The sequence below is a fragment of the Nannospalax galili genome, unplaced genomic scaffold, assembly GCF_000622305.1.
Source record: "Nannospalax galili isolate Female #2095 unplaced genomic scaffold, S.galili_v1.0 scaffold753, whole genome shotgun sequence".
NCBI classification, from domain to species: domain Eukaryota; kingdom Metazoa; phylum Chordata; class Mammalia; order Rodentia; family Spalacidae; genus Nannospalax; species Nannospalax galili.
In genome coordinates this window covers 413,530-420,635 of record NW_008333775.1, presented here as the reverse complement: position 1 = coordinate 420,635, position 7,106 = coordinate 413,530, and the positions used below count along the sequence as shown (strand labels likewise).

The window sequence follows — 7,106 nt, the reverse complement described above, 5'->3', positions numbered from 1 at the left end:
TAATCCCAGCACTCGGGAGGCAGAGGCAAGCGGATCTCTGTGAGTTCAAGGCCAGCCTGGTTTAACATAGTGAGTTCCAGGACAGTTGGGGCTACAGGGAGACCCTGTCTCAAAAAGACCAAAAAAAGCAACCATTTTTACAAGAAAGCTTCAATTATGAAGCTACTGTGTGGGATGGGGGTCAGATGTTGTGCCTTGAACTCATGCTCACGCATGGTAAGCAAGTGCTCTAACCACTGAACTCTATTTCTGGCACTCTTCCCTCTTTCCCTCTTTCCCAACAGGGAAAATCTATGTACTATTCTGTCAGGCCTCAATTTAAATAAGCAAGGAATAAAGATAGGGGAACTTTAAAAATCAGTGTGGGTGGGGCCAGCAAGATGGCTCAGGAGGTAAAGACAATTGCCAACAAGCCTGACCACCTGATTTCAAGCCCCAGAACTCACACAGAACTGGCCATAGCAAGTTGTGTTCTGATCTCCACACACACACACCATTGCATGAGCACTTGCTCATACAAGCAAGCACGCACGCACACACACACACACCACTCAAAATAATGTAATTTTAAAAACAGAAATAATAAACCAATGTGGGAGATGTGGCTCACTGATAGACCACTTGCCTAGCATGCATTGACACCTTGAGTTTAAGTCCTAGCACCCTCCTCCCCACAGAAGCCTAAAGTCATCCAGATCAAACAAACCAACCAGTTTACATCAAAAGGGCAATCCTGGCACCAGAAAGAATTGTTTTCACTGTTTCCAGAATATCAGACACCCTAGCAAGGAGCACAACGACTGGATCTTACTTGTGACGACACCATTTTTACAAAATCACAAATATCTATTCCTGGGGTGGAGAGATGGCTCAGTAGTTAAGAACACTGGTTGTTCTTGCAGAAGACCCGGGTTCGAATCCCAGCACCCACATGGCAGCTAACAACTGTCCGTAACTCCAGTCCCAGGGGATCCGCCACCCTCTTCTGACTTCCTCAGGCACTACACGACACAGTGCATTTACCTACATGCAGGCAATACACGCATACACAGAAAATAAAAATAAATCTATTCCTATTCTTGATCTCTGATCAATGGATCTATATCCTCTGGCAGGTTTTTGGCTGGAAAATAATGACAGAATGATTTCAATGACAGGTTCATGCAGTTTTCAAGACAGTTCAAATGATCTCAATACTTCAACTCTCAAATTTTAATTATATGTGTATGTCTGTGTATGGGTCTATGCATGAATGCAAGTACCCACAAAAGCCAGAGACACCAGATCCCAGGGAGCTGGAGTTATAGCTGGTTGTGAACCACCTGTTGTGGTTGCTGGGAATTGAACTCAGGTCCTCTGGAAGAGGTATATAGGCCCTTAACTGTCGAGCCATCTCTCCAGCCCCAATTCTCAAAATTTAAACTCTTGTCCCTAACCAAACCCAACTGTCAACAAAATGGATATGCAGCATACGGTCCATCACCTTACCCTTTAGAATAAATCTCTTGGTTAGGTCAGGCATGGTGGTGTCCATAATCCCATCACTTCAGAGGCAGAGGTGGAAGAAAAGGCAAAGGCAGGAGATCTCTACAAGTTCAAAACCAGCCCAGGCCAGCCTAATCCTGCCTTTAAAAAACAAAAAATCTAGCTGGGCATGGTGGTGCACGCCTTTAGTCCCAGCACTTGGGAGGCAGAGGCAGGCGGATCTTTGTGAGTTCGAGGCCAGCCTGGTCTACATAGCGAGTTCCAGGACAGCCAGGGCTACAGGGAGACCCTGTCTCAAAAAAGACAAAAAAAAATTTTAAGAAGTCTAAAAAACAGGCCAGTCCTGGTGGTGCACTCAGGAGCATAGAGCAGAAACAGGTAGAGTTCTCTGAGTTCAAGACCAGCCTGGTCTACATAGTGAGTGCCAGGCCAGTCAGCCCTACATAGTGAGACCTTGTCTGAAAAAAAGGGAGTGGGAGTGAGGGTGGGGATGCCTGAAGAGATAACTTAGCAGTTACGAGTACAGAGTTTGGTTCCCAACAACCACATCAGGGGACTCCACAATGGCCTGCAACTTCAATTTTAGGGAATCCAACACCCTCTTCTGGCCTCCTTAGCCACCTGAATACACACGGCACACGAATACACGAAAATATAAAAAGAAATTTTTTTTTTAATCTTTAGTTGGGATCAGTGGCTCACACCTTTAATCTAGGGGAGACAGAGGAAAGCAGATCTCAAGAGCTGGAGGCCAGCCTGGTATATACAGCAAGTTCCAGGCCATCCGGCATTACACAGTGAGACCCTGTTTGAGAAAAAAAAAAAATCTTTAAAGAAAAAAAAATTTTTTAAGAAACCTTCCAGTTTTACCAGACAGGGAGAAGGAAAGGGAGGGAGGGGGGAGGGGGAGGGGGAGAGAGAGAGAAAGGGGGGGAATATGAATGAAGGTACATGACTATGCATGGGACAGGAGAAACCTTCCACTTTCCAAGGATAAGTGATGCAAGTGATGCTCTTTTATGGACAGAAGACTTAAGTCATGATAGCAAATTCTTCTAATTAGTCCTGTATAAAGTAAAACCTCCAGCAACCCAAGTCAACTAGCAGGCTTCCCTGCAGTACTCTCCTTAGGTTAGAATCACCACCGAAGAACAAGTTCACCACTGTCTTTAATCAATCATCCCTACACACACATTCTAATCATACACAAATCATAAAGTTAAATCTTCCTCACTTCCTCCTCTTCCACTTCTCTACCTTTTTAATTTTCACAAGTTCATTTGCTCAGATGCTCTACAATAAACTGTCATACTTGAGAACATACTAAGTAGGATCCCAAGAAGCCACTCTCCTTCCACAAGAGATCCTAAGCCTTTCTGGCAGCTTTCTACGCTGAATTTGCACCTCTTGTACCAAATGTGCACTGCTGGTGGATAACTTTGTTGATTCTCTATGACCTCTAGCTGGGGGCGGGGGAAGGCGCGTGATCCAGACTAGAAGACTGAATTCTGCCAGAGGATCAAGATCAGTGAGTCAACCATACTTGACTAGTAGTTGACAAATTAATGTTACCAAAAAAAAAAAAAAAGTGTAACGAAAGGTCTCTCAGGCCACAGGTTGGCAGGATCCAAGCTTGCCCAGAAGGCCTTAGAAAATGAAACCAAATCAGATTAAAATGGACATCTCAAAACAAGAGACGCAGCAGCAAACGCACAGCTGCCATTTCCCGGCCACTTCCTGCGGGAGGCTGGGGGAGGGGCAGTTTGTGTACAGATGGAGGTGGTGGAAGCTATCCCTCCATCACTCCCCCCGAAGGATACAAATCCCTCACCTCACTCCAATAAGCTCCACAAAGGATGCCTGCTCTTGGCATTGCCTTCTGGAAATCGGGAACGCCGGGAAAGAAAGGGATGATGTGAGAGCATCGCTTCTGCCTGCTACGGAAACGGGGATCCCCTCAGAGAAGGATTTCCTCGGAAAGGAATCCCTCTTTATTCTTCCTCTGAGTCCTCAGCCCAATTCAAACCCGGACACCTACCACCAGGGCACTCACCCTCCACGTAGGGCGGGGGACTCTCCAGGGACGCGGGGACCCCGAGTCCCGCGCCCCGCGCCGCACATCCCCAGCCAGGCCCTCTAAGGCGAGGGCTCCCCTGGGAGTCACCTCGGCCTCCCGGAAACCCCGGCTGCCCTCCGCTCCCCACGGCCGAAACGCCCCGCTCCCCCAACCCTCCAGGTAACCACTCAGGGAACCCCCGCAGCCAGCCCTCGCACGCGGGCAAGCCCCACCGCCATCCCACGAGGTGGAGCCCCTCCCGGGGATTCCTCCCCGAGTGGAGTTATTTCCACCAGCCGGTAGGCAACTCCGCCGCCTCCTCAGCGCCGGCGTCGCGCCGGGAGCCTCCACCGCCCCGCGGCCCCGCACCGCCCGGCCCCGCAGCCTGGCGGCCCGTTGCCCCCAGGGCAAGAAGATCCCCCGCCGGGCTACGGCCCAGCAGAGCGCAGTCAGCTTCCCGCCGGGGCAGGCTCCCGGCCGGCCGCACCAGAGCCTCAGCTCCCCGAGGGAAGCCGGGGACGCCGACGCCGGGCACCCTGCCCTCAGGCCCCGGCCACAGATCCCACAAACCTGAGGCGACGGCGTCCAGCCGGGGTCGGGGCTCGGGGCTCCCCGGGGATCAGACGGGTCACATGGCCACACTCCGGGCGCCGGGAGGGGAGGAGACGCCCGCCGGGAGAGGGGTATGGGAGGTGGGGTCCGGGGTCCCGGAGGGGGGAGGGGGTCGCGGCTCAACCCCGGGGCCCGAGCGGAGCCAACATGGCCGGCGGGGGAGGAGAGAGTCGGAGCCTGAGGGGGCGGGGAAGCCGCGGCCTGCAGAGCCGCCCTCCGAGGCCGCGGCCGCTGGGTCCTAGCGCCCAGCGGTCTCTCCTCCAGACCCGGATCTGGGTCCTAGCGCCGCTCTGAGTCTCCTGGGCACCTGCATCTCACTGGCTCCTGCATCTCACTGCGGGCTCTAGTCTTGCTTTACCCCAGGGCAAACTGAAAGGCGAGCCACAGTCCTAAGGTTAACCAAAGATACGTGGGTTCTGCTTTCCTAACTCTGAGGGGGCTTCTGGAAGACAGTTTCGGGGGACAGCTTACTTCCTGGACAGGGTAGTGAGAAAAAGTGAAAGTTGACGGTTAGTTCCGGAGCGATTTACCTCAGGTAAAGGGACGGAGAGAAGCAGAAGTCCACTCACCTCTGTCCGGGGGGAGCAAACTGATTCTGTTTGGATCACCACTTTCCTGGTGACATCTGCAGGGCCTTGAACGTCCAAAAGATTCCTCCTGTACATGAGGAAAAGAGGCTCGGCTCTGGCTCCAGAGAGTCAAGACCTGAATCTAGCCTAAAAGTGGCCAAAATGTAGAAGATAAGCAGAAAACTAACCAACAAATAAAATGTCCCAAATGTCCATGTTACAGTTCCCTACTTTTTCTGATAAAGCTACATAGCTGTGTAAAAATCCTCTAGGAACAGGAAAGTAAAACCTAGCAAAGGATTAAGTTTGGCTTTCACCTAAAATATGTTTTGCGGGGGTCAACAGTGTCATATATGACAGCTCATTGAATTTTTTTTTAATTCAACCTTTCATTTGTGAGATGAAGAAATTAAGGCCCAGAGAGGTTCAGTGGACTTCTTCAAGTTCACACATTAGATACACTGTGATTAGAAAGAAACTTCATTTTCTTTCCTTACAGTCCAAGACTGTGGGTTGGTTTCACAATAATTCCCAATCCAGTGCAGTGAAGTTCTATAATATGAATGATTGCCTACATTATGCAAAGCTAAGACCGAATACCTGTTGGAAGAGCAACAATAGAAAAAAAGATAATGACTCTGGCAGGTTAGGGGGTATCAACAAATACATTTTCCTCTGGGGAATGCCAAGAAATTGGAAAACTGGGTGTGGGCAGATTAAGGTGGGGCCAAAACCATCAGTCTACATTGGATTTTCTTCCTCCAGAGAGGTGGGCTCTTTCTGAGTTTTGAGGATAGACTCCACCCATCATTACAAATAATTCAGAGAGGATTAAAGATCATTTTTACCAAAGCCCTTACAAAGGTGTGGGCCAACAGAGGCTAAGGTGGTTTCTCACTTTCTGAGACAAGCAGATTACCAAGGGAAGAACACAGAAACCAAAATCTTTCTCTCTTTTCAGTCAAAACGGAGGCATGGTGGTGCACACCTGTGATCCCACCACTGGAGAGGGAGAAGTAGGAGGATGGCCATGAGCTCAAGGCCTCCTTTGGGCTACATCCTGGAGGTCCTGGCCAACCAGGACTACTTGGTGAGACCTTGTCTAGAAAAACCAAAAGGACCTGGGGACAAGGGGATACAACTCACCCCTCCAACAGTCTGCTAACCTCAAGTCCCTAAGTAGAGGCTCCCCTCAAAGGAGGAGTCCTTCCTTCTGGAGAAAGAAGAGGCCAAGGAAACTTCTGCTAAACAACTCTCTGTCCCCAAAATAAAAATAATACAGGTAGGGTGGAACTGGCACCTGAAAGACAGGACCGGGAGGAGGAAGGTGTAGAGGAAAGCTGGTATCCCTGTTTCTCCTCTTCCTTTTCCAGGGCAGATGAGAAAATCTTCCTACCTCCCATCCCCAATCATAGGGCCAGCCAGTCCCAGACTGGGCAGGCAAGGGAGGAGCCTGCACCAGTCGGACGGCCATGACCACACCCCTTCGCTCCACCACCACACACCCACAGACACCCACCACTGGCTCCACTAGGCTCCGGAAGAGCCGGTTACTCCTGTGCACCACTGACTGTCCCCACCCCTTCCGAGCCCCAGGCCTAGTCTCCAGGGCAACCTCTGGGTCCTATCCCAGCTCGGAGAGGTTGGGAAAAAAGGTACAGGATCAAAGACCCCCTGAGATTAGAAAATGAGGCAGGATGCACTTTTCCTATCTGGTACAGAGACTCTACAGTCACCTTCAACCCTGAATAAAATCCTGCCTAATCTGGGATCCTCCTAGCTGTCTGAAGGATAATGGTAGGCTGGGAATATGCCCATAAGCTGGGTGTTTACTTTTTGCCTACTGCCACCTCATGCAGCAATTGTGTTCCCCAGCCCCACCACGGCCCAAATCTAGACAATACAGGGCAGACTGACCCCATATGTCTCAAACATTTCTCAGTCCCATAAGATATAGCTGATTATCTGACACGCCTTGCTTTAAGAAGCTACTAAAAAGAGAAAGGGACAAATGGTCATTTTATCTGCAATTTGGGAGAAGAGTATCTAGGGAATAGACTGAACCCTCAAGGCAGGACAGAGGATAAGAAATGAAGGGGAGAAAATACCTACTACCTGTTTCTCCCCTCTCGATGGTCCTGCTGCACCTCCCTGACTCTGGGGCCAGCTTCCGTAGTGTCAGGCACTCTGGAGCTAGATAGCTGGGGCTATGAGGGGTGGTGGTGCACACCCTAGCTCTACCTCCTTCTTCCCTTTCCAGAGACTCCTTGGCATCCAACCCCAGCACCATGGGCCGACCACCCTCACCTCTCTTAACGCCCTGGATCATGACTCAGAATAGTTTGAAACAAATCCTGACACCCAGTCTCTTAGTTCGGGGGGGG

At 50.5% G+C, this 7,106-nt stretch overlaps 1 protein-coding gene across 14 annotated transcripts in view; it reads right to left on the bottom strand.

The window, feature by feature from the left end:
- The window catches only part of Baz2a (bromodomain adjacent to zinc finger domain 2A), a 43,480-nt gene that overhangs the window by 33,926 nt on the left and 2,448 nt on the right, over nucleotides 1–7,106 (bottom strand). For 4 of the 14 annotated variants that reach the window (XM_029561241.1, XM_017796967.2, XM_029561246.1 and 1 more), the window contains exon 2: nucleotides 4,723–4,807. The exons of 3 other annotated variants lie outside the window; for them this stretch is intronic. The gene's annotated coding sequence lies outside the window, so the exon portion shown is untranslated. Of the gene's footprint in view, nucleotides 1–3,316; nucleotides 3,423–4,111; nucleotides 4,302–4,722; nucleotides 4,811–6,022; nucleotides 6,041–7,106 lie in introns of those variants that run through there. 7 more of the 14 variants (XM_029561245.1, XM_017796969.2, XM_029561247.1 and 4 more) reach the window with 5 other exon arrangements.